This window comes from Xiphophorus couchianus, chromosome 7 (assembly GCF_001444195.1).
Source record: "Xiphophorus couchianus chromosome 7, X_couchianus-1.0, whole genome shotgun sequence".
NCBI lineage: Eukaryota > Metazoa > Chordata > Actinopteri > Cyprinodontiformes > Poeciliidae > Xiphophorus > Xiphophorus couchianus.
Genome location: NC_040234.1, coordinates 23783371 through 23797472, shown reverse-complemented (window position 1 = coordinate 23797472; position 14102 = coordinate 23783371). Strand labels below are relative to the sequence as shown.

Genomic DNA, 14102 nt, shown 5'->3' with positions numbered 1-14102 from the left:
ATGACTTCCTGTTAGGAGTTAAACATGGCGCTAGGAGGTTCAGATGTATGAACTACTTTAAATAGTGTGCTAGAATATAAAGTTGATAGAATACAAGATGAATCAAGTCAGTGTAAATATGTGGATATATTTATATCATCTCCGTTATTTGTCAAAGACTGTAATGCGTGTGACCCTAAGTCTCTGTTTTCCCATGAACACGCAAACACAAAACTAATACTGATAAAAACATCTCCATGGTAACCGGTTTGGAAAATTCCACATTCATTTGTGCATTACTATAGGAAAACAAGGCTGCATATTCAAATATAGGGAAATACTGTGACAGCGTAGGGCTCACCAGCTGTGGCATTTTCACATACAGTATAGAACACAAAGATATGAACAGCGACAGCACAAATTTATACATGAATGAAAAAAGTTCATAACCTTTTTTTTGGTCATTGCCTGACATGATGAGGTGCTGTAGGGATATGTCTGTTTTGATGTGCTAATAAGAAATGTTTTCATAAAACAGAAACAATCAGGAACAAGGATCTGATCAGAACTTTGATTAGGAACTGTTCCAATACCCAAGATTGGATCAGGACCAACAGTTGTCATAACGTTCAGAAATATGGAGCTGCTTGCGGCAAAAACACAAAAACACGCAAGATACCATACCATTTTCTACTTTTCTACCAAAAGTAGAAAATTCATTTCTACTTTTTCTCAGATGCAGCATATAAAATACAGCCTCGCATTTTCAGGGCTGATTAATTCAGCATGTAGCTCCGAGATATCTGGGACAACAGTGGCTTCCTGCCCTTTATGCAATGACCACAAGTGCTCCAAAGAAGGTCAAAAGGCCTCAACAAAAGTTGACATTTTCAAAATAATATGCAGGAGTGGAAAATGTGCCCTTGAAAGCAAGGTATTGTGGGAACTCAAGGGTGGGCCACCTCATCAAAGCACGCTGAATTTTAATTATCTGAAATGCTCTGCTGATTCTGCAAGCTGTAAACATAAAACGTCCTCAGCCTGATTGTGCAGGGGGGGAGAGGGACTGTGTGGAGGGGGAGGATGTGAGGCTGGAAAATTGCTGCATTTACTTATGAACATAGTTGAGGGAGTCAAAGAAAACGGAGCCATCCGCTGTCGGATGGCACTCAGGATTTCAGAGGTCTGAGGCACTTTAATATTTTTCCGCATGGCTTCAAACTGCAAAGTTAAATCATTCATCACAAGAAAAAAACTCCAACTAAATCTTTTTGTTATGAAATCAACCAAGAGAGGGAATGTTTGACAGATAAACACTTAAAACCTGTCAAAACACAAATAATTCAGTACCCTGAAACAAGTGTCTATTAAACTCTTCCCTAAACAAAACAGACTAAACTAATTTTTATGTCAAAAACTCAATGGTGGGCACACAACTGCTAATATGTTCATACGCTAATAGCAGAGCAAATGTTTCAAATAAAGTAAAACACGGATATTGGGGATCAAGATAAAAACATAAATGTAATATTTAAGGCATTATAAAAGATGTAAATTATAATATCAAAGTTAAATTGGTAAGTCAGGGTTGTAGTCTTTCCAGGACCGATTTGAACTGAAGTTAGTGCTTTAGCTTCCACTAAATACCATGTTGGTGTGGTACATTAACAGACCTAATGTTTATGATATTGCTTTAGGATTAGTGGAACTAACATTTTTGCTAGCGGTGCCCATCGCAAGTTAGCAAACTTCATGGACTGAGAAGGATCTAACCAAACAGAGCTGTGGAAGCATTAAGCATAAAGTGGATGAAGTAACAGGCCCAACTTCAAATTCTTTTACTTCTTTTGGGATGGTTGAAACTTGGGTACAGGTGGGTGTCCAGCAGGACAGTGACCCCAAACAAACATCAAAACTGATTTTGGACAGATAAAGTAAGTTAACATAAATTTTCTGGAAAAAACTGATTTCAGCTCTTCTGACAAACTGTGAATTCAATTTCTGTGACAGAAAGCCAATCTGCCAGAAACACAGTCAGATATCCAACCAGACTATAACAGAGATTTGCTGAGGGTTAAAAAAAACCCCACTAAAAACTGTTGCATCACCTTTCATCCTGAAAAAGAAAACTTCAAATTCTTCAATGTCCAAAATCAATGCGGCATTCAAGGCTATGATGAGTGTTTGTAGACTTATGACCAGCAGTGCACTTCTAATAAAAAAAAAAAAGTATTTTATAAACTTTATCTGTTGTTAGTGGATTAAAATGTTGATGCACTCAATACACAAAATAAAACGTTGATACTTCCTTTACTTTTATTTCACTGATCTTTCATTTAGCATGTTATACTCTACTAAATGTGACTATTGTTTTATAATTGAGTTGAAATATACTGTTAATGGTTTTGAATCAGAATCTGATCTGAATATGTTTGTCATTGTTTTTCTTATTTTTATCTAACACAATGTAATGACTTGTAATGGCAGAGAGGGAAAACATGCAACAAATGTCCCAAGGTTGGGACTTGAACCCTCGATGGCAGCGCTGAAGGCTAAGGCCTAGTCCACACGGGTCTTTTTAAAACGATGTAGCGGAAATATTTGGTTTTATAAAATAATCTAGTCCACATCTGATTGGTTGAAGAAAAGTGTTTATCCATACAAACCCTTTAAACATGCCAAGTCCATAGGGGGCAGTGTAGGGCAAAGCTAAAACCTAGGTCAGACATGGCGTCAGGAGATTTATTTGTGTGTACAAGCATATAGGTTGAACTATACAATATAAAGTTAATAAAACACAAGCCTGTTGACTAGTGTTAAAAGTCAGTATGTGGACATTGAACTATACTGTGCCTTGATTGGGAGGGATAGTTGGTGGAAAACACCTGACCTCCAAGCTCTCTGTCTCCTTTGCAACTTAACATATCAGAGCAGCTGGACTTGTAAAAGCAAACAAGCAAAACTTGTCTGAGCCAATGGAACAATCAGCACCTCTCTGATAGCGGCCATCTTTCCTCCACTGCATGGCCAAAAGGTAACAATGGTCACACATCAGCACCACATGATTTGTTGCAGACTGTTAAGTGTTTACCTCAAAATCTCGGGCCTCCGATGTCCACACGCAAACGCATGTGGACATAATAAAAACTGTCCATAGTTTTTATTATGAATCGTTTTTAGACTTAGACTTAGACTGACTTTATTGTCATTTTGCATGCACAGGCTGTATACAGAACGAAATTTCGTTGCATACGGCTCAGGACAATGTTTTGAGGTTCCAATGTTATGAGGTTATTCCAGAATAAAATAAAATACAGTATAAAATATGAATATAAATATGAATATAAAATATAAAGTGCAGGACTGACAGTAAAAAGGAAGTTACTTAGCTATGTATATGTGCAAGGTATGAAGTGGAAACCAGTTTTTGAGTGCAGTCCAGTTAAGAGTTCAGCAGTCTGATGGCAAGTGGGAAAAAGCTGTTTCAGAACCTGGTGGACCTGCACCGGATGCTGTGGAACCCCTTTCCAGAGGGCAGCAGAGAGAACAGTCCATGGTGGGGGTGTGAGGGGTCACTGACGATGTTTCAGCATCGGGACACGCAGCGCTGGGATGAAATGTCCTGAATGGAGGGAAGGGAGGCCCCGATGATCCTCTTTTAGTGACATTAAACAGAGTTTACATGTGGATGAAAGCCCAAATAGCATAAAAATCTATTTGGTTTCCCAGATATCCGGCAACTTGTGAACTAGACCGAATACGTTGACACCACCAAATTGTTGCCATGGTTAAAGCGGGAATAAGTTAGAAAACAACATCCTCAGCTTTGTGTATCTCACATACCACAGTTAAACCCGTCATCTGAACATGAAAAGAGCATGGCACAAATTCCACTAAGACATTGTCAAGAAAATCCGAGCTCATCCCACTTCCCCATGCTGGAGATTTTAGTTTAACAGTAATAATAAATAAAGTTATCTTTAAAATGAATCACTCAAGTGACATCAAGGCCCAACAGTAGACTTAAGTGTCAATAAAGTTAGTTTAACAGTAATAATAAATAAAGTTATCTTTAAAATGAATCACTCAAGTGATATCAAGGCCCAACAGTAGACTTAAGTGTCAATAAAATAAATCTGGTTGTGTGTGTTGTTTTTGTCTCATGCAAACTTTGCTTTAATTCTACATTTTTCTATCTAATCATAAGAAATCATAGTCAGTCAGAGAGAGTCATGAAACAGGAAAAGCAGGTTTCCTGGAAAAAGAGGAAGTTTCCAGCCTGCAGATTTATAAAAATAGTTGAGACTATTTTAAAGCATGAAAGTTTTAAAAAATTAAATCTAAACATTATTAGTAATTGGATAAGATTCAAAGTAAAATACTTATATTAATATTGGTTTACTTGTAATAATACACTTATATTTGTGGGAACTACAAGAAAAACAAGTAACTGTAACTTTAGTAGTAAATAATTAGAATCATGTATTATTCTTGGTTTCTTTTCAGAAAAACATCTGTAATAACTCACATTAAGATTATAATAAGAATAATTAATAAGTTATGGTTATAAAATCATAAATGAATGATAGATCAGAGAAGCTGAAGAAAATAAATGTGATATAAGTTATGGTTATAAAATTATAAATGAATGCTAAATCAGAGAAGCTAAAGAAAATAAATGTGATATAAATGTGATTTTGACATTAAACTTGAAATGGTGTAAAAAGGTGTAACTGCAATTAAACATCACTGATATGTTGGAGGTAGAGAGTAGGTGAAAGGTTGTGCAGGCAATGGGAACAGGTGGTTGAGCAACCCTGAGACATTAGCACAGACATCAGGAAATGTCTGTAAGACAGTGATGGATATGAGATCATCTGTCTAAGCAGACAGCAGGCGCACCAGGGGGGTGGATAAACCCTATAAAAGGTGGGTGCAAAAGAGGAACCTTTTGTTGGATCCTCCGGGCAGCTTCGAGCCAAGATCGAGATGGACAAAGAACTCTGCAGCTGAAGAAGAGCCGGGGCCACGGAGCCAAAGACTGTCCTGCCATGGAGACCAACCCGTCTGGCCCACAATCTGTGGCTTCGAATCGCACTTCTCTCATCGGCTGGGTTCAGACCCCAAAGACAAAGATGAAGACAAAGACAAGGAAGAAGAACTGGTGCCTTTTTTCCTGCCAGCACCAAGTCCTGTGTGACCTCAGCATCCATGCGGAGAGGAGGCTCATCAGACCTGCGGAGATCCTGGCCTTCATCGATCAACATCTTCCTCCTGTTGCAACACCTTCTTCATCATCGTGCCAGGTCTGGGGTTCGAAACGCCAAACTCCGTCCGTCTCTCTCAAAGGTTCCCTTTTTTAGTTCTCAGTGTCAGCAGTAGGGAAAGATAGACTAGATGATTGATTTTACTTATTTGATTATTTCTGCTACTGAATTAAGCTGTACTGACCCTTGCAAAAATGCCTTACTAATAAAATATTTAGCATAAAGAAAATCTAAAAGATGTTGTGGACATTCAGTTAATGAGTCACCTTAAAGTTCTTTGATGGTTGTAAAATAGCTGTGATGTTTGATTCTGGAGAGGAAGAGGTGGAAAATGTTTTTAGGTTGCTGGTAGCCCATATTTAAAACCTCATCCTTGGGACTCGCCCGAGTCACTAAAACCTACCTGGTTCAGTAACAAATGCAAGTTGTAAAATAGAGAACGAGCGACCGTTAACAGGTGTGCTCTGTGAAACTAGTTGGCTGTAGGCTGCTCAGTCTGGCTAATTCACAGGGGGAAGAAGGGTGGGACACCTGGATGTAGGCCGTCAGATAACCAGGCGAATCGTTTCTCGAAACCAGCTTAAACAGAGTTTACTTCAGTTCTGGACAGGGTAAATCCCAGCAGATTTAGGAAACTCAACGGACCCGTTAGACGGAGAGCTGGTAGCACATCTCCCCTCTCAGAAGAGGAAGTACGAGAGTGAGAGAGTAGAGACAGAAAGGAGGGGGGGGGTGTTGCGCAACAACAACATGTTTGAAAAATATATATTTTCATATGCCCGCATGACCCATACAAAATATGATAGAGTTCTGGAATTAGCAGAGGTATTTTCTGAAATGTTCCCTGCGCTTACAGAGATTATGCAGCCAGTCCCAATTCACACATTCATCATAGAACAGCGACTGTACAACACCATAGCCTCAATCTATCATAGTGTCCTCACAGCAGTGCCCTGCAGCCAACCAGCCGCTCACTTTCTCCTAAAGTAGCTCTGTATTACAAAACCTATAGACCATCCATCCATTACATGTGGAAGTGGTGGTGGTATGGGCGGCTGTGTTAGTACTGGCATTGATTGGGTGAAGGTGATGGAATATCTGCAGGATGGTTAAACTGGGTTAGTATTGGTGGAGGGAGAAAAGAAAAGTTTGGACCTATTTTTCTTCTCTCAATCTGACTCTGACTGGATGTACTTCTGAAATGCGGTTAATACAGTGTGACATTAGTGATAACCTTCCCAACCCTCATACACACACACACACACACACACACACGCACACACACCCCAACACCCCCACCACCAACATCACATCCTTGCTCAGTGACTCTTTTTTTTCAAGTGGCAGATGTGATAAGAAAGTCCAGAGACAGTTAGTGGAAGTGAATCTACCTTTGAAACCACATGGTGCTGCTGAGCGGAGCGCCTCTTGGTTTATGTGAGACCGAGAGGGAAAAGTGCTGAATGCAGAGCAGCCAGCAATGACCATCAGTTACAAGAGGCCACATTATGGTGTGGGACGCTGCACAGTTAATGACATCCAATCTACAGGCTGATAAATCTGAGACACAACCCATCAAACAGAACTGCAGTCCTGCAACTGACCACAGTGTTCAGCAGAGTAAGCACTATGAAAACGAGTGGAATACATTAACCACCATAGTGTGTCTAGAGCAGAACTACACTATAAAATGGAATTTTAGAGAGTAATAAATATTAGTCATTGAATACATATATGTAGGTGGAATATCAATGTATTATGTTTTACAAGAAAACAAAGTCCTTAAAGTGATAAAAAGATTAAATTGTTTTTTAAAGCACACAAATCATTATTAAGGAGGAGGTGTTTTCCAGCCACACAGAATCATTCTATAGCACAAATCAAGTAACTAGTTACCTTCAGATGTTAGAAAAATTAAATATCACTAAAAAAATTGACTTTGTAATTTGACGCCTTAAAATCGGGCTTCTGTCTCTTTAAGAAACTACTCCTATTTCTGAAACTGCCTTCAGGAGGTCATCTCACCTAATGGTTGCCACGGAAGATTCAAGGATTTCTAAAAAGTGCATAAATAAATCAAAGCAACACTCCAGGTATGTTTTTGATTATAACATGATGTAAAGCTCAAAAAGTAGATTTTACATAATGCTGTCCCTTTAAGCACTTTTCTGATGCACAAACAGCCCTTAGAGGTCCACCTCACCACAAAAGACAATATATGAATGATGTAACCAAATCAAAATCTGTTGCTGAAGATTCAAGATCCAAATATCTTGAATGTATGTGACCGTTTATTAGAACAAAAAAGGGAAAGAGCCAGCACTCCTATGTTCCCCAAAAATCTTCTGTGAAGAAAACATGGATGACTTTGTAGAAGTAAAGAGTAAAGAACGTATTTCTCCTCACTCAACAAAGTCCAACAAACCCAACAGTGGAAGGAAACAAAACACTTCGCGCCAAGGCAATGATGAATGACTTCAACAGAGTCAGCAGCCAGACCATTCATGTGACTATTTGTAATTTATTTTAAAGAAACATCTGTTTGTTTACCCACGATAATTAGCTGTAGCAGCTACTTGTTCTTTCTCAGTTTGAGAGCCAAATGAAGAGTGCATTTAACAGCAGTTCTGGTCTGACTTAATCAGCATTTTAGCTTTACTTACATGTAGCATTTTTCATGAAGTGATCTTTTAAGGGAAAACCGCATCATGTAAGAAAAGCTGGTATAAGGTTTTGACAAGTACATTAACCCCTTCCACAGATGAACTCAAGTAAAACATAAATGACTGTTACACACTGACATTAATTACATGAAGACTGAGCTCACCAGATAGAGAGAGCTTTTAATTTCCTGACTAAGGTACTCTTAGGTCAACAAACTACTACTCTCAGACATTTTATTTATTTTTACATTTCAAGCTCACATTTGAGCTAAAAGCTTTGCTGTCACTGCTCTCATGTTGGCTAGCCGTTATGTAACTCGTGGTGTCAATTTCATCTTTAAAAGTTAGCAACTGCCATAAAGCAATTGAATAAAAAAAGCTATTTTCCATTCTATTGGAAAAAGATATGGACCTGTAAGTTCTTTAAAATAAGATGGGACTCGTTTATTTAAAACTTTGTATTGATATGCTTATATATATTTTTAAATTACGGTACATTTAACAGCGGCTCAAGAAATAGCCACTGAAATTTTTAATAGGAGCTAAATTCATCCAAACAAAATTATTACGCTTATTCCATTGTACCTGCATTTGGACTCGCTCCATTCCCAAACCTCCTTATCCTCAGGGGTAAGACAGGAACCACGTGACGCCTGCATCTTGTAAGACGAGGTTCCTCAGAGAGAGAACAAGTGGCGCCGCATGTAAACACAAAGACTTAAATCCTCGGCGGCCTCCAGCGGAGCCGAGGCTGTCCTGAGCCATTCATTGCATTCTCCAGCTTTTTTTCCCTGCTGTTTTTTATATGAGAGCTTGTACGGCGCTTCGCTTTTACTGACGTTCCAGAAAAAAGGAGCAGACTGGCTGTCGGCACAAGTCTTCATCATTTCAATGCGAAGCTAATGGGTGAGCGGAGGGGGTCAAACACGGCAGAAGTCAACTAAGGCCCAGCAGTGGTGAAAAAGATGTGTGTGTGTGTGTGTGTGTGTGTGTGACAGGGGGGGGAGAGCAGTATTAAAGCATTTATTTATTTATCTTTTTCTTCGTCTTTCCTTCTGCCTACAAAGTGGCCATTATGTGAGGGGACGTGTGCTGCCTTCATCCCAGGAGAAGCCAGCGGAAGGGGGCAGGTATCAATAATTCACCGGTGAGATGAACACAAGTGCCGCTCCTTCCGTTGCCGCCTCACGCGGCTTTAATGGACTCGGCTGTAATTCTCCTAAAAGAGGCAATTATGTGCTGTGCGCGCGCGCGGTGGAGCTGCCCGAGCGCGCTCACGTAATCCCGAGGAACAGCTGTGCGTTTTGGGCGAGATCAAGCCCTCAAAAGGACGGCGGGCTGCGCGGTGTTGATCCTCCCTGCTCTGTGACAAGATGAAAGACACAAATAACATCAGTCACACAGCAGCTATCACGGGCCACTGTGAAGTGGAAATCGCAGGGGAAAGAGCCAGGTCCAAAGAAAGGGCCTGTGTTTGTGGTTTCCTTGCATTCTCTCTCTCTTTTTTTTCTGAGCTCCGTTAACAAACGCAGACTGCAGCTTTTTGTGCGCTTCCCTGCAATCAAAAAAGACACTTGAAAGCCTCGTTTTGATGTATAACTCAGACATATGCTTGTCTTTGAGCTGTTTTTATAATTTCTATTGTGTGAGAGGAAAACTGTCACAATTCAAATAATGGATCCCCCCCAAAATAGGCAAGGGACTTTCACATTGATTGCTGCTGCTTTCAACAAGTGAGTTTCCACTGTGAAAGAACATTTGCTCACTACAGGCAGTGCTGTAAAAATACCCCTTACCCTATTTTTTCCTCTTCATTTTGTAAGATTTGTGATAAAAAGTGGCAAGTTTTTCCAGTAGTGACCAGTCAACCAAAATTACTCCAAGAACAGCTCAGTGATTCATTTAGGTTACAAAAAAAACCAAGAAGAACATCTACAGAACATCACTTACCTCAGTTAAGGTAAGTATAACAGTAAGAAAGAAAGAGACTGAACAAAGATGGCATCCATGGGAGACTTCAGAGGACAAAAGCATTCCTGATAAAACAATGGACCAGATCACATTTGCTAACTATTGCCTTGATTTTACTAGCAGCTAGCGGCATGGCTCAACTCAACTCGGCTCAACTCAACTGCAGAGTTCAGGTGGTTTTCCATTTCACTTGAGTAACGCCACCAGTTGAGTGATGTCGTAGTTGTAACTGGGCAGCCGAGTCCGAAAAGAAGCATGATGTCATCTATTTGTGGTGCAAACAACGCTCCAATAGAGGACATGTAAGCTGTTGACTATTCTGCTGAGTCTGATACTGTCCTATAAAACCAGCACCTTGTTCTACACTTTGCTTCGTCCAGAGACTCTGGACCCTCAACAATTGCTTGATGGGAGACGTTTTAAACAATTGAATTTTATTTTAACCAATCACTAACAGTTGCCTGACGCATCGAGCAGGGCTACGACATCTTAGCAATAAATTATCTTAAGCATTCTTCTTGCTCTGACTTTAATCGCTTAATATTTGGAAGCGTGGCCAACACAGAATGAATGGCTTTGTTCCCTTCCTCCGCTGGCATTGCCAAACTACAATTATGAAACAGCGCAGAAAATTGACCTCATCAATCACAACTTCTCCTGTTAGGTGACTGGTTCAGTTGTAGTTCAACCAAAATGAAGGTCAATTGGGAGAAATCCTTGAAGGAAGATGAGAATTGAGAGGAAATGTGTGGCCACTGGCCAGGCTACCACTGTCCAGAAAAACTCCAAATATGAGCAGTCGTTGTGGTGAGTTTTTACAAGAGTTTGTATTGTTGTTAGGGAGCTGCTCTTGTGACACTACCAGTGACTCCACTCCTTAGCCACTCAGTAGCCGATGGTATATAGACTCTAAATGCTTGGAACTCCAATGAAGTAGGTTCTAAAAAAGAGACTGGTACCACATAACCGTTACTAGTGGAAAACCCTTACAACCACCCAGAACCCAGTTGAGCCTCGTTAAGGTAGCTGATAAGTGGGAAAGACCTATTTAGCCTCAAAACGTTTGGGGAAATATTCTGACAATTGATGAGACAAAAGTTGAACTTTTTAGAAGATGAGTGTTTACATTAGCTTTCAATAAAATGAACAGCATGCCTAAAGTCAAACTTGGACTTGGAGGAGGTACTGTGACAGTCTGAGGCTGCTCTGTTGTCCTACCGTTGAAGCCTTAACACAACTCACAATTAATTCATGATTTAAAGTGCAGTTCTATTGTCAGATTTGTTTGGATATCTCTTTTTCCCTTAAGATTTGTTTGATGATAAAAGTAAACACTGAATAAATCTGGATGGAGGAAAATACTTTTCATTGTCAAACCCAAACTTTCTAATGCACTCATCAAAATTCAGTCTGCAAACAGAATGAGTAAACATAGAGAGCTTCTGATTTGAGGGTTTCATTCAAGACTATTGTTGAATACTTAGTGATTCTGAGATGCTGTGCTGCCAGAGTGTCTGCAGCCCCGTAAGCCTTTCGACCTAATTAATGAGGTAAATAAAAACCAGCTCGTCGAAATGGGGCCTAAGATTCTATCAGTGAAATTACTCAGCCATGAGACCACAGGAAGAGAGATCGTTACCGGCTCCGGTGATTTCACCAAATAATTAGTCCTAGCTGAGGCCGTTTTGTACACACGGATTATTGCCTTGGTGGAAACATAGTTTTCTTGACTTGCTACTCCGGCGGGGATTCACTTCCAAACTCCCACTTATCCAATTCAAAAAAGTGAGAAATGTGTTTGATAGTGTGTTTATTTTTTCTCCATCGTGGTAAACTCCCAGATAAGGCGAGCTTGTGTTGCAGCTTCCAACTCACACTGGCTGGAGTCGATTTACCTGGGGGTGGTTTTTCTAATCGTAATTCTATCAAAGAAAAGAAAAGAAAAAAAAAAACATCCTGTGTTGCTGACCACGCCACAGGCATGAGGCTGTAATGTGGTGAGTGAGTGGAAGAAAGATGCGAGGTCACCGTATCCTCTGAGCCGGGACAAGGTGGGAGGGACTCCACTTCGAGAGTCGAGCGGCGCTCTCGGCTGCTTTAAAGACCCTGAAATGCTGAAACAGGGAGGGGCGCGGCGGCGAGAGATAAATCGAAAGGCCGTTCTTCAGAGGCTCCCCACAGCGTGCGGCGCTGCAGAGAAACGGCCTTGTCAGCAGCATAAATCAAGTCCAGCTGTGAGGCGTGGAGTCAGGACACCGAAACCTGCAGAGCCAGATGCAAGTGAAGAGCGTCTGCTTGATGCAGCAGGACAGCTAAACGAATCCACCACCTATTCTGAGGAGATCATCGTCAAAGTTGACCGTCGGGTAGAGACTACGCAAATCAAGTTTGATCCGTTGTATTTCTGGGATTTCTCATGGCTGGCTCAACACTATCGAGTACCGTGACACATTTTTGACAATTTTACAGATTATGTCACTGTAGTTGGAGCTATAGTAACATCTCTAAACTTGTCATGTAGCTTGTAAGAGGAGGCATATGATTAGGGTATGGAAAAGGGACAAAAGTTTATTTTCTAAAGGAAATGAGAACAACATTTCTCAAAAAATATTAAAAATAATGTGAGAGGAAATCTGATATTAAATTTCATTAGTCGTGTAATGCCATGTTAAAATGATTCATAAGCTCCTCAATAATCAAAGGGAAAATGTTTACTGGCGTTGCAGCAATCAAATACTTGTAAGTGCTGGGCAATTTTTTTTTGCATGTTTTGCATGTCAAGTCCACATGTGGCTGTACGTATATCTGGGAAAACAAATACATTTTTATGCACAGTGGCCTTTTATATCACTTCAATATCACTACAGACAAAAACTCAGACCAAAATGGAGATTTGAGAAAATATGTATTTGTGTTTGCGCGTATACATGAGAAAACAGAGATTTAGGGTTCCACATATAATGCACCAATAAAACAGTAAAAACGTATGGGATGAAACGGCATTCCTGTGTTATTCTTGAAGTGCTCTGTCTTTATCTTGTGAACTTTGCAAACATTGAAGCTCATGTGAAGCTCAGTCTCCCTGAGCATTCAGTGAATACCAAAATAAGTACAGATTTTTTCTCTTATGATGTCAAAATCTCCCGCATAGTTACAAAATGGACTACAAAAAGCCGATTTGTTTTATAAAATTGATTTTGGGAGATTTTATTTTGATTCTGATTCGTAGTAAATGAGAATTGGGATTCTTATGTGAATCAAATTTTTTTTATTAACTATGGTTGTTTAGGAGAAACATAAACTGTCTAAAATTACTTTGAATTTGTTGAAGCATGGCCTGATAAAAGATCAGGTATTTGCCATGAAACTCTGATCAATGCATCTGTTCTGTTCCAGTTTTCTCCACTGTTGGAATGAACCATCAGAGGTAGCATGAGCAGTCTAAGTTTTACCTAAACTACCCAATGACTTAGATGGCACAGAAGTGACTGCCTATCTTTCATGTTTTCGTTTATGTTCCTTAATGTCTGAAACTCTTGAGAAAAATGGCTTATCTTTGCTTTTCCCAAGTGTATAGAACCAATAGAGTAGATTACAGAAGAAAGCCAGAAAAGCAGTGTGGAATCTGTTCACTTTTTTTTAAGTCTAATTACTGTTCGGTCCATCAATCCTTGAACTGAAAGCACTGTACCTTACAGATAATTATCACCAATCTGGTAGAAAATGCCAGCCTGACAGCCATCTTTTGGAAGTGTCAGTCACAGCCCAAAAACAAAATCACAAGTTCTTTTGTCACAGTGAGCTTGTGCTTAAAGCTGAGCAAATGATTAAGAATGACTGACAGAAAATAAGCACTTGCACACCAAATCTCCACAAAAGCACTGCAGCTGTAAGCAGGGATACATACTGTTTCTTCTTATTAATAGGGGAGTAAGTTGCAGGCGGTGCAGCAGATGATTTTTTTCTCCTGTGGTTCATTGTGTGTAAAGTCTTGTCTCCAGGGCACCAGCTAGCTAACTTTGGAAGTATTGTTGCTTTTCAGAAACAAGCTATGGGGCAGGGCTGTGACACGGTTATTAATCTCCTATTCTATGAAATTCAAGCCATAGCAGCTGCTCTGTTGTGGATTACCATAATGTAAACAGAGAAAATGCACTTTTCCAATAGCCTCGGCTGCTAAATGAAGTTTCCTCCCTATCTTTCATGTTTTTCGTTTGTGCTA

General features: G+C 39.9%; 1 protein-coding gene across 2 annotated transcripts in view; it reads right to left on the bottom strand.

Annotated features, from left to right (window-relative positions):
- Positions 1-14102, bottom strand: part of cntn4 (contactin 4) — a 227757-nt gene that overhangs the window by 33816 nt on the left and 179839 nt on the right. The window lies entirely within an intron of this gene.